The sequence below is a fragment of the Peromyscus leucopus genome, chromosome 2 (assembly GCF_004664715.2).
Source record: "Peromyscus leucopus breed LL Stock chromosome 2, UCI_PerLeu_2.1, whole genome shotgun sequence".
Classification (NCBI taxonomy): Eukaryota; Metazoa; Chordata; class Mammalia; order Rodentia; family Cricetidae; genus Peromyscus; species Peromyscus leucopus.
In genome coordinates, this window is record NC_051064.1 from 147,359,264 (window position 1) to 147,384,768 (window position 25,505).

The 25,505-nt window shown below is 50.1% G+C and overlaps 1 protein-coding gene across 4 annotated transcripts in view; it reads left to right on the forward strand.

The window, feature by feature from the left end:
• Positions 1-1,400: 1,400 nt before the first annotated feature.
• The window catches only part of Ctnnbip1 (catenin beta interacting protein 1), a 48,778-nt gene continuing 24,673 nt past the window's right edge, over positions 1,401-25,505 (forward strand). The window contains exons 1-2 of one of the 4 annotated variants that reach the window (XM_028893618.2): positions 1,410-1,484; positions 24,707-24,791. The gene's annotated coding sequence lies outside the window, so the exon portion shown is untranslated. Of the gene's footprint in view, positions 1,485-6,776; positions 6,899-24,599; positions 24,792-25,505 lie in introns of those variants that run through there. The other 3 variants (XM_037203192.1, XM_028893620.2, XM_028893619.2) reach the window with 3 other exon arrangements.

Genomic DNA, 25,505 nt, shown 5'->3' on the forward strand with positions numbered 1-25,505 from the left:
CTAGAAGAGTGTGTTAAAACCTCTAGCACTGGAATTTCAGTCACTTATGGGCTACCTGATGGGGTGCTCGGAACCAAACCCAAGTCCTCTACAAGAGTAGCTAGTGCTCTTAACCACTAAGCCATCTTTTCCACACCTAATTTTTATTTTTTATATATACGTGTGTCTCTCAGAGTGTGGTTTTGTACATGTGAATGTGGCGCTCACAGAGGGCAGAAGAGGGCATTGGATCCCCTGAAGCTGGAGTTAAGGTGGTTTATGAGCCATTTGACATGGATATGAGGAATCAAACTTGGGTCCTCTGCAAGAGCACTATGAACTCTTAACCACTGAGCCATCTCTCTAGCCACCGGGTTTATTCCCCTTCCTAAGGGGAGTGGAGAATGTAGAGAAGTCAGTGAACGGTGGAGAAGTGTTTAAGGAGGGTCTCTGTACTGATTGCTGTAACCGGTAAGTTAAAACATTTGAAACCAGGGACTGGAGAGATGGACTCCCTAGCTGTTAAAAGCACTTGCTGCTTCCTTTTTAGAGGACCAGAGTTAAGTTTCCAGTCCAATATGGCTGCTCACAACCGTCTGTTTCAGGGGATCCAATGCCAAGGCATCAGACATACATATGGTACACATAAATACATGCAGGTATACACATAAATTTTTTAAAAAATACTGAAAATGAGACCATACTTAAACATTCTTGTCCCTTTAAAAGGATGTCAGATACCAAAAGCAATTCGCATTTTGTTTAAAATGTGCTATTACCCACTTCTACCCTCTCCAGATACATATAGAAACATTTTTTATAACAGAGCCCCTGGGCACTCCGAGCTTCGCAGATGCCAGGCTAGGCCACAAATTCAAGAGCAGACCTAAGTGTTCCAAGGTACCACGCCCCTAAATAGTCTGCAAGCTCTTCTATTTCAGATTCTTTGCGGGGTTCTAGGTCAACTAGCCCAATATGACCCCTCTCCCACAGAGCCTGCTCCTCCCCTGGGCTCTGCAGACAGACGCAGCCTCTACCCGCCCACTGCGAGGCCCCGCCTCCGAGCCGCCCTCCGCCGGAGATGCCCAATGAACTGTCTTCCTCGTAGTGAGGCTCAGGACTCCGCCCTCCAGCAAGCTGCCCCGCCCCACAGACGGCCTTGACCAATGCCGGGCCCCCTCCCGCCCCCGGGATCCACCCCCTCAGGCCCCGCCCTCTCCAGGGTACCTCCCTCCGGGGCGTGGTCGACGCCGCGCCTCCGCCGCGCGCGCGGAGCCCAATGCCGCCCCCTCCGCCGGTCCCTCCTCCGGCGGCCTGGCGCCTCCCTCCCTCCCCGCCGCGGTGACTCACGGAGAGGCGGAGGCTGAAGCGGCCGCTCCTGCTGCTGCTGCTGCTGCTGCTGCTGCCGCCGCCGCTGCGGCTGCTGCTCCGGCTGAGCGCGCCCCGGAACAGGCCGCCGCGCTCCGGACCCGCAGCCCCCGGCGCCGCGCGCTCGGGCGGCCCAGGTAAGCGCGAGGCCGAGCCGCGCCGCAGCACGGGGTCGGCGCTGCGCCGGGGCACGGGGGAGCTGCCGGCCCTTTGTCTCCCGGGGAGGGGCCGCGGAAGGCACCTTCGACCCCGTCAGGACCCCACCGGGCTGGCCCCGTTAGCGCGACGCCCTGGGCCTGGACCCGCCGTCCTCACCACGCCCGGCGCTGCTACCTCCCGCCGCAGACCACCCTGCTACCTTCTTCCCTTTCCCTTGGGGTTCTCCTCCACAGGTGTCCCAGTTGCTCACCCTCTGGGCCCGTGTGCTTGACATCGCCTGTCCACCCTCCTGGTCCCATTGCCCTGTCCCTTCTTTACCTCACCAACACCCCTCTCCCAGCATCCTGACTCTCCTTGTTTCCCCTACTAGATGCTGCCAAGGTCTGTCTGGCTGCCCAGCCGCCCTTCCTCCCTCTAGTTGGGATGCACTGTCCGCTCCCCAGTTCCACCTCTCCCTGGTGTTTCCTGAAGGTATATCGGAGAGACACGTGCCTCATCTTCGCAGGGTACTTGTGAACATGAACCTGCAGATTAACCACTTGAACCCCCAAACTGCACTCATCCCCTCCTTTTTGCTACCCCAATCAATGTTGCACTTCCCTTTTTCTTGAGCCTGGAGCTCTGGACACCCTACCTCTTGAGGCCCTGCAGTCTTTGCTTGTTCCTGTGCATGGAACTTGTCTGAGCAGTATCTGTCGGGTTAGTTTATGGGAAGGCCCAGGGGTGTCGTGTTGGGCACAAATCAAGAGTTTTATGAATAATGAGACTTGTGGCTTGCAGCACTTCCTATCTGAGGATCTAACTATGCCCTAGCTCTTAATTATTTTGTCTCCTGTCACAGATCTTGAGGAAGTGTGCCTAGATAACTGCTGGGTAAATTGAGGCACAGAGTATATTGATACGGGATCTGGAGGCGAGTCAGTTTTTCTTAAGGTTTACTTCTCAAGTGCTTTGGCTTCTGGCTCCCTGCTATAACCACCGGGCTCTTGTTCCTGGCTCGAAACCCTGTGATAACTGATCTCCTCTGCCATTAAAGTGTCCAGAGATGCCAGCACTTCCTCGGATTCAAAGCAGGACTTTGAATCACAAATAAAGGTGCCAACTGTTAAGTGCCAGTGTGTCATTCATGGCTTCCTGGTACAGTCAGTGTGTGGTCCATGTGGACAGAAATCACTTCTGTGAGGTGGAGATTCATTCATGGGGCTTATACAATCCTTGTCTTCTGGGAAATGACATTCTAAGAAGGAAAGAGGACAGATAATAAATGAGTAAATAAATACATGGATAAAAATCATTTAGTAGTATTAAGTGCTGTGAAGGGGCCAGAACACTAAGATGCGATAACCTGGGTGTGGTGGCACAGCATTTGGGAGGCAGCGAGATTATGAGCTCAAGGTCAGCATGGGCTTCATGAGACCCTCTCAAAGAAAGAGAGGGTTGTCGGGAGAGACAGGAAGGAAGAATGTGTAGGTTAAAAGAGTATTTTGTAGGTTATAGTACATTATCCAAAGAGTTAGATGCTATTAGAGTCTATTAAACAGAAAGGTATTAAGATATGATCTAAGTTTTAAAAGGTTGTTCTGGCAGCCATAAAGAGACAGAATTGTGGGGAGTGGAGGTGGAGGAAAAGACGCCAGTTGACTGTTGAAATTGCCCGACTAGTGATGGTCGCAGAAGGACGGAACTAGAGTCAGTTTGGCGTCACCCCCTCCCCACCTTCTCGATGCAGGGAGCCGGGAAGCAAACTCAGATCTTCTTCAGGACCTGCTGTGAGTCAGGTACTGGGTTAGACTCAGACACAGATGAGATGTGAGTTCTTTGACTTGGCAGTCTGGTGGACCTCATGGCTTAACTCAGAGCAGTCTCCATATTACAGCAGTGTACTCATAGGATAGGTTACTCCCTCTGAAGAGAGAGAGCTTGTGGGTTTCTAAATCAGTTAGAGGTGGAGGAGAGAGAACACATTGGGCTTCCTTCCCATATCCGGCTGCATCATTGAAAGGGAAGCATTAGTGCCCTGCCTCTATTGTGAGATGCTGCACAAGGAAACCAAAGGGGCTAAGAATATAGCTCAGTTATAGAAAATGTGTGAGGCTCTGGGTTTGGTGCCAGGACCCCCAAAATTAAGGAATTTTTCTCTGAGCTGTCTGAGGCCAGGGTCTCCACTGGAGTCATCTTTCAGTGTTTGAGGTCGCTGACCTCACACCTTTAATTCCAGCAATTGGGAGGCAGAGGCAAGCAGATTTCTGTGAGTTTGAGGCCAGCCTGGTCTACAGAGTGAGTTCGGAACAGCCAGGAGCTACATAGACTCTAAAATTAAAAAAAAAAAAAAAAAAAAAAAAAAAAATCAAAAGTTTAAAATTAAAAAAAAAAAGGATGGTGGAGGAGAAAGAAAAGGAAAAGGAAGTAAGGATGGTTTCAGTACAGGCAGGGGAGCACCTGAGTGGCCGTGAACTTGAGCAATTAAATAGAATTAAACTTGCTCCCTATGCTGCTCTAATTCTGTCTGTCACAGAGGCCTTTGGAGGTCCCATATGTGAACAGTGGGAACCGAGGAGCTAGGCTTCTTTGAAGTCCGGTGGCAGGCTGTTCCTTTCCTCTGGTGCCTGTCACGTTCTCTGTTTCAGCTCCGTGTGTGTGTGTGTGTGTGTGTGTGTGTGTGTGTGTGTGTGTGTGTCTGTGTCTGTGTCTGTGTCTGTGTCTCCGAGCTGTCTGAGGCCAGGATCTCCACTGGACTCACCTTGCGTCTTTCACAGGGTTTGAGGTCAGTGACCTGCACAAAGTGTAAAGGTTGACGGCCAGAAGTCCCACCAGTGCCCATGTCTGTTTTCATCGGACCATGCCTCTCGTAGATCCGGTGGAAACCCTGCAGGCTGCCACTGACTGCGCTCCCTGGAGAGGGCAGCTCTTCCTAGATGGGGCTGTTCTCTGTCCAGCCCTGCCCCCAGAGAACAGCTGCCGAGGGTGCTGACCATGTAGTTATTTAACACTCCGCACACATGAAGTGGAGCTCTTAATTAGAGCCCGGACTTTATACCGAGACTCTGGGCTTGGATCCTGGTTCTGCCATCATTGGCTCCGTGAGCTTTGGGACGTCATTAACCTCTCCGTGTCTGAGCTTGCCTGTCTGTAAGGTAGTGCCCCTTCCCCCGTAGAGTTGTTGAATGGATTAAATTAGTAACACCTAGTCAGTGCTTGGGATGGATGGTACCTTGCACTTAGTATTTGCTTCATGGAATTGCTAGCTGTTACTTCACTTTTTAAAAGATTAGGGCTGGGAAAATGGCACAGTGGGTAACCTGTTTGCCACCCAAGAGTAAGGACTGCAGTTTGGATCCCTAGAACCCACACAAATGCTGAGTGGGTGTGACGGACTGCTGGTAATTCCAGACTCGCAAGACAGGAGATCCCCCAGAGTAAGCCAGCTTGCAAGATTAGCCATAAGAAGGCTCTGGCCTCCATTGAGAGACCCTGCCCCAGTGAACCAGCAATCAAAGATAATCCCAGACATTAACTTTGGGCAACCTCATGCATGTGTACATACATGTAGCCATCCACACATGCAAAACATGCATATACATGCACACCTCATACATGAAAAAGAAAATTAGTTAATTTGTGTGTGTGTGTGTGTGTGTGTGTGTGTGTGTGTGTGTGTGTGTGTAACACTTGGAAGTTGGTTCTCTTCTTCCTCTTTTATGTGGGTTCTGGGGGTTGAACTCAGGTTGTCAGGCTTGCCAGGCAAGTGCTTTTACCTGCTAAGCATCTCATCAGCTCTATTATTTCATTTTTCTTTTTATCTATCTATCTCTTACTTCCTGTGAGAATTTAAGCTCTTTGAGAGCAGAGTTTGTCCTTGTCTTTTATTATAGTCCAATTCAGCAGATGCACGGTAAATAATTGTTTAGTTGAAGCTGGGCATGGTGGCATCTTTAATCCCAGCACTTGCAAGGGAGAGTCAGGAGGATCTCTGTGAGTTTGAGTCTGGGGCCAACCAGGGAGGACCACATAGCTGAAGCCCTGTCTCGAAAGCAAAGCAAAGTAAAAAGAAGTTAAAATAACTGACACCAGATAATAGTCACTCTTGTGCTGCAGATGTAGCCAAGATTTGTGGTCTAATGAAGTTTAAAGATTTATTTACTAATTTACTTAGTTTCGTTGGAGACTAAACTTCAGGCCTCAGATAGGTAAGGCAGGTTCTCTCCTACTCAACTATTGCCCAGCCCCACTGTTTCTTCTTCCTTTACAGGGTGTGTCTGTCTCCTAGTAGGTCAACTTTGTAGCTCAGTGGTAGAGCTCATACTTAGTATGCCTGAAGCCCAGGGTTCTGTAGCTAGTAATGAAGAATAAAACAGTAAATAAGTCAATAAACAAGTGAGCCAAAGAATGTAGGATGTTGAGCATGACACTATCCCAGAGAGATCAGGAACTCAAGGCTATCCTCAGCTATATGAATGAGACTTTGTCCCAAACAAAGAATGTAGGATGTTGAGGAAATAAACCTGGCTACGAGACAGGCTGAGTGTGAGGGGCTAGCTAGTTCTCAGGGGTGACTTTTGCAGGATGATCTGGTGGGCCAAAGGGATGGCTTTGTAAGCAGCAAAGTAATGGGGGGCAGGAGTGTGGTGAGCAGAGTCAGGGATGGATCTGTGGCCGCGGTAGGGACTTGAGTTTTCTCTGGGATTCTGGACAGTGAGAAATGGCTGCACAGGACCTTTTCCTGGAGCTCTTACAGTTATCTGAATTCATCCCTGGAGAAGGAGCAGGATTCTAGGAAGAACATTTGGGGTAAGAGCTTCTTGTTCTAACCAGCAGGGTCTGATTGGATAACACTCAGGTAATCTAGGAGTCACTGGGTAGGTTGACCAAGACTTATAGACTCAACTGAGTTCTCTTTCCCCCTGGAATCTGCAAATCAGCAAGTATTACCTAGTGCTAAGGCACTGGGTTCACATGGCCAGCCCTTAGCTCCTTGCCCTCCAGCAGGGGCTGTCTCATGGACTCTGCTTCAAGCTGTGTAAATGAGTCCTCTCTCCCTCCTCCTCCTCTCTGCCCCCCTTCTCCTCCTCTTTTATTTATTATTATTATTTATTATTATTATTATTTTGCGGTGCTGCAGTCTAACCCGTACTTGTACATACCAGACAAAGTGCTCTGATGTACCATGATTGAATATGATGCCCAAGCTTCTGATGTACCATGATTGAATAGGCAGCTTTCCTGACTCCTCTTCTCTTCTAGACTCCTGCCAAGTACCAGCACGCTGTCGCCTCTGAGTGCCCGCTGTCTGGTCACCTGATAAGAACACAGTGATGTCTAGAAAGCACAGGCTTCTTTACTCTGGATGGAGCAGAATTGGAAACTTACTGCAGTCAGAGAGAAGTGGCCAGAGGTACAGCTCTCTGGGAACCGCGCTGGCCTCCGGCCTGATGCAGCGGCCAGCTCCCATCCTCCCTCAGGCATGCCATTGTCTATTATGTGCATGATGCCACATGCCTGCCAACCTTGAGAGGCCAAAGGAGTTAGCAGGGATCAAACTGGCCTCTTGTTTTGTAAGTCACAGTCAGCGTCCAGAGGCGCTTCACGGACAGTCTGAAGCACCAGTTGGTCACATGTCATCTGTGTAGAGGCAGACTCATGGAGCAGGGTTTCTCATGATGAGAATCATGTGTGCTCATTCAGAGGTAAGCACGTGAGCAGCAATGGCATGGTGTTCATCGTCTTCACTGTGGTTTTGGAGCAGCATCGTTATGACCACGCATATAACCAGTGGCGAGGGCTCAGCTCGTCATGGACAGAGAGCTGGCTCTCTGGCTGTGGCAAAGGTTTGAATCCTAGGCTCTTATCTTTTCTGACCTCAAGGGAGCTAATTAACCTTTTGTTTGTTTGTTTTTCAAGACAGGGTTTCTCTGTGTAGCTTTGGTGCCTGTCCTGAAACTCACTCTGTAGACCAGGTTGGCCTCGAACTCACAGAGATCCGCCTGCCTCTGAGCAGCCAGCTGGGATTAAAGGCATGTGCCACTACCGCCTGGCTAATTTACCTTTCTTTACTCACTTTCCCTAATGGTAAATGGGGATAATGATACTTGGGCTTGAACTTGGTTTAGGAGAGAAGACTGAGCACCAATTGTGGGCTTACTCAGTTATTAAAGACCTGTTATGCTCTGGTCATCTACAAAGCCTTGTAAGAAAGGGGAGGACGGTGTCCCTAGAGAGGCTACCCTGTGCTTGGTGTGATGCACTAAAACCTTGTTCTCCTCCTCCTGAAGTTTCTGAAGGCCTGAGGGGTCACAGAATGAGTCTGTTTTATAGTTGTGTTCTGTGTAAACTTCTGTAAGCAAGTGTGTAAACCATGTGTCATACATGATGGAAGGCTGCTGATGTCAGGTTTATGTATGGAGTGGGAAAAGTTGGTTCCTAATCTGTTCTGATGCCATCTATCATTCAGGCCAAGAACAGAGGTCCAGAAGTGGTTGTCTCTTGCTTGTCCTTCTTTCTTCCCTCCTTTCTTCTAATGAGTCGTTGATTCAGTGAATGAATAGTTGGGGACTGAGAATGTAGGTCAACCACTATAGTGCTCACCTAGATCATAGGTGCTAGACTACTAGGCTAGAGAGCAAAAATATCACCAAGAGGCCAACTCCCTAATGGAGCCATATGAGTCAAAACCCAAGAGTGTTTTGAACTCTTGGGTAGAGTTTTCACATGTGCACAACAGCCCCAATGTCACATCCCTGGGAAGAAGAGCAGGGGAAGGGTTAACAGCCTAGAGCCTTGCTCTCCAGTGACAGATGTTACACTTAGTGTCTGTCTAAGGATAGCACAAGGAACACTTGGAGGCCAGGGTTAGGAACTTGCTTCCATGGTGGGCATGCTGGTGCCTTCCTGTGATCCCAGCACTCAGGAGGCTGGGGCAGGAGGATCAAGAGTTTAAGAACCAACCTGGCTCCATGGTGCTGTCAAGAAGAAAGGAAGTTGCTTCCCCTAAAGAGTCACACAGCTGTTACTTTGCCCACTCCTTGAGGCTTCATCACATTGAAGGTCTCTTCCCACAAACCTGGTGCCTTTTTTTTTTTTTTTAAAGACAGGGTCTTACTATGTGGCTCTGGCTGTCCTAGAACTGACTGTGTAGACCAGACTGGCCTCGAACTTACAGAGATCCACCTGCCTCTGCCTCCCAAGCGCTGAGACTCAAGTGTGTGTTACCATGCCAGGCCACCTGGTGTGTCTAAGTAACAATTGCCCTTCCTTGATCCTCCAGGGTTCTCTTCCTTCCAGACAGGTTCCTCTGCTGCCAACTTCAGACACAGGCACATGGTGGTGGGTGGGCTGTGGGGCCTCTGCTGCGTCCACAGAGCTCTTCATGGGGCTTGTGCATGTGCAAACCCAGGTCTTCACTGCACCTGTTTCAGGTCAGCATGTGCTGAATGGGGTGGGGGTGAGATCCTTCTTCCCCAAATCTGCCCAACACCAGGCCTGTCCATCTCCTCAGAGACCAAGGTCGGGGAGACCCAACAGGTTATGTGAAAGCACACAGTGTTCCTTCCTCTCTCCAGCTTGGCCAGGGTCAAGGGAGCAAAGGGCTAGAGAGATGACTTCCCCACTGGGAGGGAGGGAAGGTGGAAGGCTGTTGTGCAGTGCTTCTGAGCTAATGGGCCGCCCCCGCCCATCCCACCCCCGGCCATGGCTGGCCCGGCAAGGACACCAGGCTGCTCCATCCACCTGCACCCCTTCAAGCCATGTTAAAGCCCGTGGTGAAGCTGTGGCAGCCGGGAGAATGTGACCCACTTCTATGTAGGGAGCTGGGCCGCAGGCTTTGAGACAGGCTCCAATTAAGCTTTTCTCAGGCCTGTGTGTCACCTAAGTGTCCAACCACACATTTCCTGCTGCTGGATCTCATGGTTCTTGTCCCTACACTGAACAAGCAAATGAGCTTACCGTTTGTTATCCTGCGACCTTGGACTCTGCCAGCGGGGTTTCCTGTAGAGATCAGGGTCCTCCATGGATCAAACACCTCTTACTGTGTGGTCCCACCCCTGTTCTTCCTGTTAAATCATGAGGCCAGTCGTGGACCAGTTTCCAAGGAGATAGTTTAGCCCTGCCTATCCCCAGGCCTCAGAGCCTGCTGCCTTAGACAGCCCCGCTTCCCAGAAACCCATCCGATTCATCGCCTCCATCTCTGCCCCGACTGCAGGGCTGGGAAGTAAGACCCACTCCTGTTTCTGTCAAACGACAAGAATTTAGTTCCCTTTCACTTGTTATGTGTCTCGTGTGTGTCAGTGGGGGCTGCTGATGCAAACACACAAAGGTATGAGGACTGCAGGATAATTTTGGGTTTTACAACTGATGAAGTCTAATAAATCTGTCCTCTTACTGATGCCATTTTCTTTACAAAGGTGGCCACAAAGGGTGGAAAATGCAAAGGTCAGTTGTGGCTAGGCTGGGTGAATCCCTCCCTAACTGTATGCTTTCCTTGACTTCTAGATGGAGGAAGAGGGCCCCTCATCCTGTCTGTCAATGTTGGTGACAGTGCTTGCAAGCTTAGGAACATGGCCTTCCTCTGGCCAGTCACTGGGATTGCCAGAAGATGGGTGCAGGCGATTTTGGAGAGGACGTGGTGGGCCTTTCAGGCAGGCAGCTGGCTGTAAGGCGTCCCTCCTTCCCTCCTCCCTATTTCTGTTTCCCTCTCAGAAAAGCCTGCTGGACCTTGTGATAGAACCCAATGGGGTGCAGATGCTAATGCAGGGCCCAGGATCACCTCCTGGGGAAGTGCTGCCACTGCCACCCGAGAGGCCACAGGCCTCCACTGTCCTCGCACTTTGGGTAGTGACCAGTCACCCTCACTTCTTGGTCCCTGCAGGGCAGGGACTTCTGAGGCCTCTCAGTACAGTGGAGACATCAGATAGTGCCCTGTTTCTGCGGCCCACTCCGGTGAAGTGTGCTCGTTTCTCCTGATCTTTGGACCCTGGCTCATTCCTTTCTCTTTTTTAAATTCTATCTGTATGAATATTTCCCCATGTATGCATGTGCACCATGTGTGTACCTAGTACCTAAGAAGGCCGGAGCAGGCCATTAGATCCTCTGGAACTGGAGTTACAGATGGTTTTGAGCTGCCATATGGATGCTGAGAACCGACAAAAGCAGCCAGTGCTCTTAACTGCTGAGCCATCTCACAGGAGGGCAGGTCCTCTGCTCTCCAGAGACAGGCTTCTGAAGATTTGAGGCTTTTGTTAGGAAACGTGACAGTCTTTGGTGAGTTTAGTTTAAAACCAGGAGCGCTTGCCAGTGGGACATTCATAGGCCAGTTTTGCCAGGAACTTCTGCTCCCTTTTTGAGGCTTGGTGGTTTGGGGAATGAGGGATGCCTTTACATGTGGGTGGCATGGATTTAGCTCCTGAGCTGAATTACTAGGGTATAGGTCCAGTTCTGGGTATATATACCAAACCTGTGGGCAGTAGGGACAGCCCCTGTGGCTTCCAGTCTGGTTTCTGAACACTTTCCTGAACTTGCTGTCCCTTGAAAGCCCTGGCTGTAAGCCCCATCCCACCCACATTCTCGCTGTCTGAACATCCCTCCCCTGAGCCACAGCCAGCACTGCCCATGCCCTCAGGGATGGACGAGGCCTTGTGACCACTCTTCCGTGTTCCTCTTGATACCATTCCCCACTTATTGAACAAATACCTGGGAGATCCTGAGGGCATCGATGGTGAAAACATTCTGCCTTTTCATTATCAACTTGTCAGGCAGCTGGGGAGGAAGGAAACTAGTCCTCAGCAGCTCCTGAAGGGGAGGGCGCCTCCTTCCTCAGCTTATGTCCTGTTCCGAGGTGGCTTACTGCCTGTAGCTCTGCAGAAGCTGTTCCCCAAGGGCCTCCTGCGGCAGTACTAGGTATGTTAGAACGTAAGTAGACACCCGTGTCTGCATAGATCACCACATTCCTGTGTGCTAAGATGAGCTCCCATTAGAAGGAGCCAGAGACCCTACAACTCAGGGTGGTTACTCAAAGCTCAGCCCAGGAGGCCACCCCTGAGGTTCTAAGATGGGTCTGAGAATCCAGAATTGTCATTCCCAAAGCTGGGCAAAGAAATGGGGTGGCTCATTGGCCAGCCTTCTGCCTCTGGGGATACAAGTGAGGATAATGAGCCCTCGCACCACAGGCCAGTCTACTGATTTAATGATCTAGCCCTCCATGATAGGAGGCTTGGGGCTCCTGGGGCCCTTGGAGGTGGCTTGGGAGGCTAAGACAGAAGACATGTGGAGGAAGATGTTTCTCTTTGTTTGTTTGTTTTATTATTTTATGTAGATAAGTATATGTCTGTGCACCATGTGCATGCCTGATGCCCACAGGCCAGAAGAGGGCATCAGATCCCCTAAATTGGAGTTAGAGATGGAAGTGAGCTGCCGTGTGAGTTCTAGGAGTTGAACCCAGATCCTTTGGAAGAGCAGCCAGTAATTCTAAACACTGAGCCAAAGAGATGATTCTTGAAGCAGTAAGCTGTTCTAGGGTGGTCTGGGGGCGGGGCTGCTGTGTCAGGCCTGCTTTTGAGACGGGCTTGGCCATGACAGTGAAGGCCACTGAGCAGGTCTGTGGCTCAGTGAAGAGGCCATATGCAGATCATGAAGAAACTGGAATGGACTTGGCCTAGTAAATATATACCACTATCTGAGCTTCCCCCTTCCCCTTTAAAACGATGTTATATTCCTCAGTTTAATTAGAATTGTAAAATGTGGCCACGGGGAGTTGATTTAACTGTGGACAGCAGAGTTGATGGAGATCCCTCCCATGGGTTGATGTTTCCGCTTTGACCTCCTTCTGTGGAAGCGACACAAGGTCTGTGAACATCCTGGCTTAGGCTTCTTCCTTAGGATTAGTGGGCCTGAAGCCGGCTCTCCTTAGGGGGCTGGACAGCTGTGGCATTAGCAGGTCACAGGAGAAGGAAGGATTCCTTCTGCTATCCATTCTTGGGGCAGAGGGTTCCTTCTGATGTCCTTGCTTAGGATCCTTCCTGCCAGGACCCAGTGCTGGTAGAAGACCTCTGGGTTGGGGTTCTTCTGCCCAGGAGTGCAATTCGAGAGGTGCTGTACTCTCTCGGGAGCTGAGGGACTTGCTTATAAATAGACCAGGTCCCCAGATTCCACGTCACCTGCCTCTCTGGGACTTTGCAGAGGCTGATGGTCCTGGGACAGGTTAGATTAGAGGAAGATCCGAAGCCGGATCCTGTAGGCGAGCTGGTTCCTGACTTAAGGTCTCAGACCATGACTTGGCCAGGTTCCAGCGTGCCAGCTGTACTCGAGGGAGGGGGAAAAGAAGTATGCCTTTCTTCCCTTCACCTCTGTCTCCTACTGTGCAGAAATGAAACCTCTCTGCTTCTTGGTCAGAACTCTGGAGCCTAAGAACACAGCTCAGAAGTTGGAGTGTTGGTTGGGAGCAGCCGAGAAGCTTCCTCAGCTCCACATCCTCTTCCTGTGTGCTTTGTTCTCTGCTGACACAGCAGGGCCTGCTGCCCTGCTGTGGACGGTGGTGTCCACCCTCTTAGGGCTGGAAAGGACAGCGTGCTCCAGGAGACATTTCAGCCAGTCGGACCAGAATCACAAAAGTTCATGAGTTAAACCAGAACTAAACTGATGCTTAATATTCAGTTACAAGACAAGATATATAGTCTTATATTGAACACACACACACACACACACACACATATGCATACAGGCGCCCATCAGCTCTTGATGTTTGAGAATTATCTCAAGTATCAAATAGAAGAAGGAAGACTAAGGCAGGAGAGTCATCTGAGTTTAGGTTCAAGGCCAGCCTGGGAGGCACAGCAAGACTCTGACCTCCAAATAAATAAAAACAATGAATTAAAAAAAAAATTGGTCCTGCATGGTGGTTGGCACCCATCATCCCAACACTTGGAAGGCAGAAGGATCACGAGCTTGAGACCAGCCAGAGTGGACTACCTAGTAAGATCCTGTTTCATTGTAAAAAACGGGCCAGTGGGCATATAAGCCTGTGGATTCAGTCCCTGGAATCCACATAAAGGTAGAAGGAGAAAACCAACTCTACAAAGTTGTCCTCTGAACTGGACATACCTATGTTGTATCTATACATCACACATGGACACTAAGTTAATTAGTTAAGATTTTTAAAACTTAAACTAAGAATGACAGGAGGTATTCATCTAGACTAACCTCCTACCGTTGATATTGGATGCTAACAGTCTCAGCTGTCACCTATGTAGTAAGTTCAAGGCCAGCCTGGGCTACATGAGATCATGTCTGTAAAACAAACAAAAAACTGTGAGGCAGAAGCTGTCGAATCTCTAAGTTTAAGGACAGCCTGGCCTACATAAAGTCCCAAGCCAGGCAGAGCTGCATAGTGAAACCTGTCTTAGAGAGAGAGGAGCTGGAGAAATGGCTCCTCAGGTTAAGAACAGGAGCTACAGCTGGGCGGTAGTGGCGCACGCCTTTAATCCCAGCACTCGGGAGGCAGAGGCAGGAGATCTCTGTGAGTTCAAGGTCAGCCTGGTCTACAGAGTGAGATCCAGGACAGACACCAACACTACACAGAGGAACTCTGTCTCGAAAAAACAAAAAGCAAACAAACAAAAAAGAACACTGGCTGCTCTTCCAGAGGATCCCAGTCAGTTTCCAGCACCTACATGGCAGCTCACAAATGTTGGCAACTTGAGTTCTAGGGGATCTGATGTGCTCTTCTGCTCTCGTCTGGCACCTACATGCACACGGTGCACAGAGATTCATGCAGGCAAAACGCCTTTTCGTGTAAAAATCTCTTGAGAGAAAACCCTGGCAAGTAAAGGTTTTCTGTTATGTGAGTTATCTCTAATGGGAGGTGTGAGTCTGTTAATCGTGCATTTCTGAGAACAAGCTACACAGGGCCCAGGAATAGCCTTAAACTGCCCCCTGCTTGCCCACAGCCACACTTGGGGTGTAGTGACCTGAGAAGAAAGAGGTGCAGGCAGATGTGTAGACACACACTATGACATAGGCGGAGAGCAGTCAGTAGTGTTGGGTGTCATGAATCAGGGCAGGAAGGAAGAATGGTTCAGGCTGAGGAAAGAGCAGAAGCAAAGGCCCAGAGGTATGTAGAGCAGGGCGTGACTGGCAGCAGTGATGTGGCCGTCAGACAGTTTTTCTTGGCCTTGATTTCTGGCTCTGATATAGTACAGTTGTGCCTAGTATCCTTAGAGCCATCTGTGGACACTAAATTCTGCAGATGCTCAACTCCCTTATGTAAAACGATAGTGTGTTTTTATACCTCCCATGTACATCTTCCAGTATGTTTTTTTTTTTTTTTTTTTTTTTTTGAGATAGCATTTTATAGCTCAAGGTGGCTTCACACTCCCTAAATGCCAGAGGATGATCTTGAACTTCTGATTTTCCTGACTTCACCTCCCAAATTCTGGGATTACAAGTGTGTGCACCACACTCAGTTTTATGTGATGTTAGGGATCCGACTTAGGTCTTCCTGTAGGCTAGGAAAGCACTATGAACTGAGCTATATCCCAGGTTCTCCAGTACGATTGATTAATTGATTGATTGATTTGCTAGGCATGGTGTCACATTCCAGCACTTGAGAGGAAGAGACAGGCAGATCTCTGTGATTTGAGGCCAACCTGGTCTATATAGTGAGACCCTATCTCAAAAAAATATATAAGCTGAGCAGTGATGGTACACACCTTTAACACCATCTGATGTATTGGAGGTCAGAGGACAGCTTGTGGGAGTCATTTCTCCTTCCATCATGTGAGTTCTGGAGGTGGAACTCAGGTCGCTGGGCTTGGTAGCAAGTGCCCTTCTATTGAGCTGTCTTGCTGGCTGCTTCATTCTGCTTTAAACCATCACTCTTCTTCTTCTTCTTCTTTTTTTTTTTTTTTTTGATTTTTCAAGACAGAGTTTTTCTGTGTAGTTAGCCATCCTTGGCTGGCCTGGAACTCACAGAGATCCTTCTGCCTCTGTCTCCTGAGTGCTGGGATTAAAGGCAAGTTTTGCCGCCGCCGCCGCCGCCGCCGCCGCCGCCGCCGCGACCACCACCACCACCTGGCAAAACCATCACTCTTAATATCTAACCCCATGTAGAGTCTGCGTAAATGGTGGTTCTATTTTGTTTCAAAACTAATCACATGAAGGAAAAGTATGTATATTTTCAATAAGGAAGAGGTCCTTTCCCTCCAAATATTTTGAACTCTAGTTGATTGAATTTGGGCATTGATCACATGGACAGAGAGAACTAACAGTAGCAACCTCCGAGTTGAGCTGATCATATGAACTGGGCGTTGTGGGACTCGCCTTTAATATTTACCACAGTATTCTTGTATGTTACATGATCTCCAGTTGCCCAGTAATGTCCTTTATTGCTCTTCGTGTCCTCTGCTTGTAAGGTGCAGCTCAAAGCAGGGACTCAAATCCAGGCTCTGCCTTGGAGTCCCTTCCTGGCCTTGGGTGATTGCTCAGACTCTGATCCTCAGTTGCCTCATCCATAAAATGGAAATAATTCCTACCTTGCAGGCTTGTGACGACTAAATTTAAATATGACAATGTATAGCACATGAATGATTCCATGCCTGGCACTTGGAAGATGCCACAGCAGCAGTCTTAATTATCATTGTTCTGCAGCATGGCCCGGCTTCACACAGCAGGAAGGAACTGGGGGCAGGTTTGAATTTGGGTTGGCATCCTTGGGACAAATTCCTAATCCCAAGCTCATTCCCCAAGAATGGCACTGTGCCCTGCAAACTGCGTGACTCGCCTGAGCCGTCATCCGGAGCTGAGTTGTTGCAGGTTAATTACTGAGAGTGGAGTAGGTGGAGTTTTTCTGTGGTGTCCCATGTTCATTGTGTCCCCAGAGGACCTGAGGCGCTGCCCTGTGTGGGATTCCAGCAGAAGCTATGTCTCAGGTCTACCTCCCTCTATCTGGCCCAGAGCACATTTTTACTGATTTACTGGAGGGCGACAGGAGCCCACGTGACCTGGGTTCAAATCCTGATTCAGGCTAGAAAAGCTGGGCAGTCACATGCAAGTCATCATGGTGCAGTTTGCAGGGTTGGGGGTGATGGGGACAGAGTGGTGTATTTGCAGAGCCAGGGAAGAGCTTGGCAAATGGCAAGCCAGTGGGCTTTGCCCCCACGCTGTTTAACATAATGTTCTCAAGTGGTCATGGTTTTGCTTCCCAGCAGATGTTGTTTTGATTGTCACATCTGCAGAGGCGGTGGTACCTTACCAGCATCTGGTAGGTAGAGTACAGGATGCTGGTGGTCATCGTACAGCACTCAGGGCAGCCTGCAACCGGGACCAGTCTGTTAAACGTCTTCAGGGCTGTGTCTAGAGACCCCGAGAGACCTGCCCAGTGATGGAGACACAGATGGCAGGAGAGAGTCACATCTAGCTCTCAGCCCTCTTCACCCCTGAACCAGCTGGGGCCTCAGGCTTGGATTTTAAGCATGTAGACTTTAAAAATTTATGTTCATTTATTTGTGTATATTGTGTGTGGGAATCAGAGGACAGCCTGTAGAAGTCAGTTCTGTAATTTAATTTTACTTAATTTTTATTTAGTTCATATTTATATTTTGTTTTATGTTATCTTATTTTTATTTAACATTATCTAATTTTATTATTTATTTTAAAATCTATTTAAATTAATGTATGCTGCTATAGGCATGTTCTGTTGTTGTGGCCCTACTCCCAGCCTCTTTAAAGAGAACTTTTTTTTTTTTTTGGTTTTTCGAGACAGGGTTTCTCTGTGTAGCTTTGCGCCTTTCCTGGAACTCACTTGGTAGTCCAGGCTGGCTTCGAACTCACAAAGATCCGACTGGCTCTGCCTCCCGAGTGCTGGGATTAAAGGTGTGCGCCACCACTGCCCGGCAAGAACTTTTTATTTTAGAACAAAGTCTCACTAAGTCTGGCCTTGAACTCACTCTGTAGCCTAGTTAGGCTTGAATTACGATCCTCTGCCTCAGCCTCCCACGGCGCACAGGCCTGCCGTGGCTTGACGCTGGCCTCTTGTCTGCTGCTCTCCTCTCACCTTGTCCGTCTGTCCTTTAATAGTGACTCCCCTTGTGGAGTGCTCCCTGAGCAGCAGGCTCTGTGACAAGAGCTTCTTTATCCTGGCATCTCAGTAGCCCTCACAGCCCAGGGCAGGAACCGCTGTCGTCCTCGTTCCCCAGGTGGACGTTCCCCAGGTCGGGCCAGGCTGTCCCTGTGAGAGCCACCACCGAGCAGCCGCCCTCGCTCTCTCTTCCTCCACAGAAGGCGGGTCCTGTGGTCTGTCAGCGCAGCGAGTCCCCAGCCTGGCCACTGGCCTTCCCTGGCACCACTCCTCATGAAGACTCTTGCAGCTGCCTCTGCGTTTCCCGGTGTCTGCTTCTGCCTCAGTGGCCCTGGGAGGCCCTGCTGGTTCAGGTCTGAGCCTGACCTTGCTGGGTTCTGGGCTACACAGTGGTGACTCTGTTTCGAAAGGTCAAAGTAGCTTCCCACAGAGGCCTTCATGGCCTGAGTGATCCACCCCAGTTCTCCTGCCCCGTGTGCCTCTGCTCAGCACTGTTTCCAGCTCACCCGTCACCCCCCACACTGACTCACTTGCTCTGCTCGGTTTTAAATCCATGACCTGTCTGCTTCCTCTGTACCTGTATTCACTCAGTGCTGTTTTCCTTTTTGCGTATGGTTTGACCTTTCCTCTCAGTGGTCATTTCGACTAGTTATCACTGTATGCAGGTACGCATGCTGATGGAGGAAATGAGCACATGTCCCCAAGGCCACATACACAGTCATCAGGGACCAGGTGCTGTCCCTGATGCAGGGACTTGAAGCTTCAGCGGCTTGCCCTGGTGCCCAGCTGTCAGTCACGAAGCCTCACTGTCCTGACACAGTTGTTTTCCCACTCCTGCTTTTGTAGGACCCTCCCCTGCCTGTGTGACCTCACAGGTGTTGGTTAGGTCACATTTGGGGTGCCTCCTTGCCTCAGCACTGTTCTGTCCCCTATTCCCATGCATCCCGTAGTTAGAGGGTAGAGGCAGGGGATGGCTGCTCTGACTCAGTTCCTTCTCACCTGTAGGAGGACAAGGGCTGAGTTCCTCCGGCAGCGGACTCTGAAGTGATGACCAAGACCAGTAGACTTTCCTGGAGGCTGTGTGTAGGAGAGGGGCTTTTGCGTTAGTCTGTCTCTCATTTAGTTCCTGACCTGTGCTGGAGGCAAACAGTGCCAGGCTACTGTAGCAGTCAGGGCCTGGGTATCCATTCTGCCAACTCTGAAGTGGCCATTGCCTTTTCCTCTGGGCCCCAGCCCCAAGGCTGCCTCTGTCTAGGAGAAGGCCTGGGCTTCGGAGGCTGACCTCTGCCTTCCTTTTTCAGGCTGAGGGCTTCGGAGACTGACCTCTGCCTTCCTTTTTCAGGCCGAGGGCTTTGTTTGGGATGTTTCCCAGAGACAATGGCCTTTGTGTTCACTTAGGAAGTCCTCCCTGGTACCTCAGTCATCCTAGCCCACAGCCCAGCATTGCTCCCTCCCTCCCTGCCCCCCCCCTCGCGCGCACGCGCGTGTGTGGTGTGTGTGTGTGTGTGTGTGTGTGTGTGTGTGTGTGTGTGTGTTTGCAGTGTGATCTGATCTGTGCAGACTTATTTCAAGGGCATGCTGCCTGTAGGTGGTCCCCCTTCCCTGTGCCCTCCTGTGCTCTGCTTTCTTCTGCTCTTCTCTGTCTTGTACTGTGGTCTGCGTCCCCTTGTGCATGTATAGACTGGTTCATCTGCTTATTTGTTTGGTTTTTTAGACAAGTTCTCAAGTAGCTTAGACTCGTCTGGTCTCAGCTCCCTAAATAACTGAGGATGACCTTGGACTTCTGCCTCCATCTCCCAGTCCTGGGATTATAGGCTGTACCACCACGCCTGACTCCCTTGTTTCTTTTAGACTGTGTGGATGTGACTTGAGAATCACCCCCAAACACACTGTCAGCTGGCTCTACCTTCATGAGGCAAAACTAAGATTAAAGTAGTCACAGACAAGACCCAGGCCCGTCTCCAGCAAACAGTATAGGGGTGTGGGTGGCCACCTAGCAGGAGTGCAGCCATACAGGTACCGGGACAAATAAGACTGCCTCTGCCCTGCTCCTTAAGGGGGACAGGCAGGTGGCCTGCAGCACCAGTGCTGAACCAGTGCTGGGTTTGGGGGTGGGCTTGCTGAGCGCTGGAAACCCATGAGGAGAGAATGGAAGATTAGCACTCTCGTCTGTGTGTGTATGTGTGTATGTGTGTGTGTGTGTGTGTGTGCCGCGCGCGCACGCGCGCAATAGCTGCTGGCTGGGAACGGCCTTTACTCTGCAGCCCAGTAGCCCTGTCTGCTGCAGCTGGGGTGGGAGGGGCTGGGTTAGTGAGCTGTGAGCTGGGGTCTGACTGATGCAGAGTAGGGAGGGGGTACCCAGCAGAGCTGGCCTCGCTGACCTGCATGCTCCCCCTGGCAAGGGGTCCTGTTCTGAGGTCCTTTCACGTTGCTGTCGTCTTCACTTACGCTTGGGTTTCACCCTAGGCACTTAGCTCAGTCACCCCTAGACCAGGGCTTGATGCTCTGGCAAGCTGGACTTGGTTCAGGGAAGGCCCCAGACATCTTGAGCCTCAGGTTTCTCCTGCTGTTCTGTGTGTTCTGCTGTAGCCAGGCCTTCCTGTCACCTTTATGTGCATCTGACTCACAAGGCTTCTCTCCAGAGTCCCATTTTTGCCTAGAACTGCTCAGAAGATCCTGATGACTCTCAGGCCTGACTGTCTCCACTCTGGTTCCAGAGATCTCTGGAGATGTTCACTGTGTCCCCACTTTATCTGAAAAAGAGTCTGTCTGTGTCATCTCTCTGTAGGCTTCTCAGTCTGTTTGTCCAGCTTGTCCTCTGGGCTGTCACTGGGGGCCCCAGGCAGTCTCCCCTCACAGCAGCTCCAACAAGTCAGGCTCCGGGAAGCATGTCCCCAGGATGCCTTGTATTTCCTTCTGTGTCCTTTGTCACGCTGTCTGAGAAGCACTGTCCTGCGTATGACCTGCATGGTGTCTGTCTCCTCTCGTCGCAGGTCCGTATGTCCATGCATTCTCAGTGCCTGCCCTAGAGTAGACGCCAGTAATTGTTCAGTCAGTACCTATGTCTCTGTGTTCCTCTTCCTCTTCCAGCTAACTAACTCCTATTCATCTGTCAAGACCCATGCCCGGTGACTTCTCCCAGAGCTAGTTCCTACCCTGTGCTTTTCCAGATCTTCATGTGCGTGCACAGCACACATGTATACACACACGTACACTTGCTCTGCTACTCACTGCTTTGGGTTAAAGCCCTGGGTCTTTCCTCTTCCTGCCTCTGAGTTTCTGGAGGGTAGGAGGCAGTACATGACACAGCCTGTAGTCTTTGTTTGGCATTCTAGAAAGGTTTGTGTTTTAACCCGTCTTTGTGGCTCATCAGTATCTTATTTGTGCTCTTGGCTGTGCGTAATATGATTTCCTCAGCCAATTGGTTGTTTCTGGCAGAGAGGACCCTGTCTTAGTGCCTCCCTTTCTGTATCTCCACAGCCTGAGCCCAGGACAGAGCACTGTGTGCCTAGAACAGCTGGATAAAGCCTCTTGAGTCCAGGGAGTGGTCTGTGTAAGACGGGCCCTCGGCAGTTTGGGAAGCCCCTTTCATTCTGAACCAACCATATAATTTATGAGGCCCAATGGTGGACTCTTTATTTAAAATAATCATTCCAGGGGCTGGAGAGATGGCTCAGCGGTTAAGAGCACTGACTGCTTTTCCAGAGGACCCAGGTTTCAATTCCCAGCATCCACATGGCAGCTTACAACTGTCTGTAACTCCAGTTCCAGGGGATCTAGATCCTCATGCAGACATACATGCAGGCAAAACACCAATGCACATAATTTTTTTAAATTATTACAAATTTCAAAATAAGACTGAGGGGTGTGTAGCTCAGTGGTAGAGTGTTGGCTTAGCATGAATGGGGCACTGGGTTTGATCCTAGCACAGTCAGTCAATGGATAGATGACTCACAGACAAGAAAATCATAAAGAACTCACAAACATGTGAAAGTATTTTGGTGACGTGTGCCTGTGTTCCTAGTACTTTAGGCAGTAGGATCAAGAGTTGAAGGTCAGGGGGCTGGAGAGATGGCTCAGCAGTTAAGAGCACTGGCTGTTCTTCCAGAGGACCCGGGTTCAGTTCTCAGCACCCACATGTCAGCTCACAACTGTCTGTAACTTCAGTTCCAGGGGACCTGGCACCTTCACACCAGTGCACATACAATAAAGTTAAATAAATTAAAAAAAAAAAAGACTTGTTTAAAAAAAAAAAATTGAAAGCCAGCCTGGGCTACATAAGAACCTGTCCTTAAGAAGGAAAAAGACAGACATGGTGGCGCACAGCTTTAATCCTAGCACTTGGGAGGCAGAGCCAGGTGGATCTCTGTGAGTTCGAGGCCAGCCTGGTCTACAGAGCGAGTTCCAGGACAGCCAAGGCTATACAGAGAAATACTTTCTGGTGTGCAGACATATATGCAGACAGAGCACTGTATACATAATAAGTAAATAAATAAATCTTAAAACAAAAAAAAAAAAGGAAGAGAAAGGAAGGAAGGAAGAAGGAAAAGAAAGAAAGAAAGGTAGGTCTAGCCAAACTCAGTAACACTTGATCTCAACACTTCAGACACACTAGGGTTAAAGGAAGAAAGATTCGGGGAATGAAGACAGTCTGGGTTGTGAGACCCTGAGGAAGGGAGGGAGCTTGGCCTCAGACAGTGTTGGCCAGGGCTGGGGAAGGGCTCGGTGAGGACAAGTGCTCGCTCTGCAAGCCGAAGACCTCGGCTCAGATCCCCAGCAACCGTGGAAAGGCCAGTGGAGCCATACACGGCTGTATCTATGCAGACAGGGAGGCTCCCGGGCTGGTCAGTCTAGCAAATTTCAGCAAGCTCCAGGTTCAGGGAAAGACTGTCTCAAGAAATAAAGAAAAAAAAAAAAAAAAAAGGAGTATGTAGCTTGGTAGAGTGCTTGCCTAGCACACTTCAAGCTCTGGGTTCAATCCCCAGTACTGGAAAGAAAGAAGGAAGGAGCAGGCAGGCATGGTGGTACATGCCTCTAATCCTAGCACTGGGAGCTAGAGACAGGAGTCAAGGTCATCGCTGGTACATAGTGAGTGTGACACTGGGACATAGGATACCCTATCCAAAAAGAAACGGAAGGAAGAAAGAAAATTAAAGAATTTCAAAGCAATATCCGCAGAGCAATGAGGCCGAGCATGAGGGTCTTGTCACTGCGCAGCCTCTAGTACAGGAAGCCAGCCATCATCCCATGTCTCCCCGTGAGACGCACAGCTCAGGCTCCTTTTGACCTGTTGGGAAATGAAGCACATGGGTTGATAACCAGCCTTGGGTTACACTGCTGGTCAGTGACAGCTGGTTGGAAACAGAGGCCAGCTCCTGGAGCTCGCCGCGTGTCTGATGCTGCACAGCACCGTGGCACCGGGAGCCTTCATTTCTCTGTTTGTGGTTGGGACCGTTGGCCTGATTAGTAAAACAGCAAATAGACTAGCTGGCTGAGAAGGCCTGGGTAGCCGTGCCCTTCTGATGCCTTCACTTAAGTCACAAAGTTCCCTCTCCTCCTTGGAAGGTCCTGCGCCCCGTGGACAGGAGGGATAATTAGTGATCACGGCAGTTGAAGAAATGAAAGCCCCTCAGAAGTAGGAGGAGGTTCTCCTTTCATCCCTTTTTGAAGGAATGTGAGGACTTGGGTAGAAAGTTCCCCAGGGTTCCTTGGTATTTCAGTGCTTTGATATCTGGAGGGAGAAGAGAGCAATTAATTGCTATAAATGGCCTGTTCCTATAGGGCTGCGACGATGGTGGGTGGGCGTGTCAGGCAGAATGCTGGCCCTTCATCCCAGCCGTCCTCTAGATGGGGGGACCCACACAGCAGACTCAGAGACAGCGGTCTGCACTCCCACTGTGTGGGGCTGGGGAGATGGCTCAGTGGGGGGAAAAAAAGATGCCTCAGTTGCTATATAGACAGGAGGACCTGAGTTCGAATTCCCAGCACTATGTTTAAAAAAAAATGGCCACATGTGCTTGTAACCCATTGGGATAGGGGTGGGCAGAGATAGGCAGTTCCTAAGAAATTGCCAGCTAGCCAGCCAGCCTTATGGTAAGCTTCAGGTTGAGTTAGCGACCCTGTCTCAAAGGAATGAGTCTGAGAATAAGAGGGGGACACCCTGCATCTTCCTGTCACCTCCACATGCATGTTTAGGTGGTGTGTGTGTGTGTGTGTGTGCGTGTGTGTGTGTGTGTGTGTGTGTGTGTACACCCACACACAGTGGGAAGATCTTGTAGAATGTGCTGTCCTCAGCCTCTTGGCAACTTTGTCTACAGAAAGGGAATGAGGAGATATTCCCAGGATGCCTTATCCTTCCTCCATCTGGCTCAGAAGCCATTGCCCTCAGGCCTGGCAGGGTTGAGCAGGGTTGAGAACCTGGAGGCCACTCAAGGCAGGGTGGGATACAGAGGCTCACAAGCTCTCTGTGCCCTAGAGTGTTGCCACTGGTGCCCTTGGTAGGCCGCACTTCCACCAGGTTAGCCAGGTGATGAGATTGTTGGGGAAAGGCAGAGAAGCCTTTGGTGTTCTTTGGTTCTTGGAAGAGATGTTCTCGGGGCATAGACTGCAGCCAAGCTGGTCAGTGTGTTATCCTCAGTCATGCCTTCTGTACATGTGACACTCATCCGTACCGGCGGTCAGCTGCAGATCAACTACACACACAGGTGGACACATTGGAACACACAGGAGACAGAAGATGAGGACCTGGCCTTGTTATCTGAGGTGTTTGGTGGGTGGAAGGTCATCTCGTGCAGATTCGAGGGCTTGCCCATCATCTGTCCAGTGAGTCACTCTGGTCCCATGTCTCTAGACAGGGTGACTAGCCCAGAGGAGGAGGTGTTGTGTGTTATGTGGAGCAGGCGGGCCTGCCTCAGCCGGAAATGACAGGCTTGGTGCACACTCAGCACCCTGTCTTGGAGGTGTTGGAGCAGGCTCCATGGGCCTGCCTGACACACAGGTATTTCTGGACTATGACAGAGCTCGTGGCCACAGGCTCTGTGCCAGCAGTTCTGTCCCTCTGCGTAGGGGTGTGCACCAGGTCGTACTGGGCAGCCACTGGGACCTTCTGGCTCCTCCCATGACTGTGTTCTGTTTCCACAGGGCGGCACCTTCTTATTTCTTCTCAGTCGCAGCCTTCCCTTTAGAGTTGAGCATCTGTGTGCCTGAAGTGGATTTCCAGAAGCAGGTAAGGACCTGGGGGAAGGCTCTGTTGTGTGGCTGTGGGACAGTGCTGCTGTGGAGGCAGGGTGGGGTAGCCTGAGACACACCAGGTTCACCCATCTCACTGCCTTCCTCCATGGTCCCATGTGATACTTATTTCTTCCGGTGTTGGGGGTCATTTTCTTCGTGTGGTTTTCCTACACTGCTGGGAGTTGAACCCAGGGCATCCTGCATAGCAACCATGCTCTACCACTGAGCTGCCCTACCTGATGTGTGGATTCTTAGTCAGTGTCTTAATCAGTGCTGCTGATTTTTCAGGCTAAGATTTGAGCAGACTCTGGGCTATACATTTCAATATTTTATTAGTGTGTATGAAATGGGGACAGGGGTGCAGTGACCATGCACATGTGAAGTTGGGTCTCTCTGTCCGACAATACGTGAGTTCTAGGAATTGAACTCAGTTTACCAGACTTGTGCAGCAAAGTGCCTTTACCTGCTGAGCTATCTTGAGTATTTTCTGTAAATACTACGAGGTATATGATGTATTCTATCTATATAAACCCTGTGGAAACAGGTATGAATTATATGATGTATTCTGTCTATATAAATCCTGCGAAAGTATGTATGCATTTTAAAATTGCAGGTATTTGTTATTGTGGTGCATTGCGGATGATGCGCAGGGCCTTGTGCATGCGCTACCACTGAGCCACATCCCCGGTTTTCATGCCCTTACGGTGTG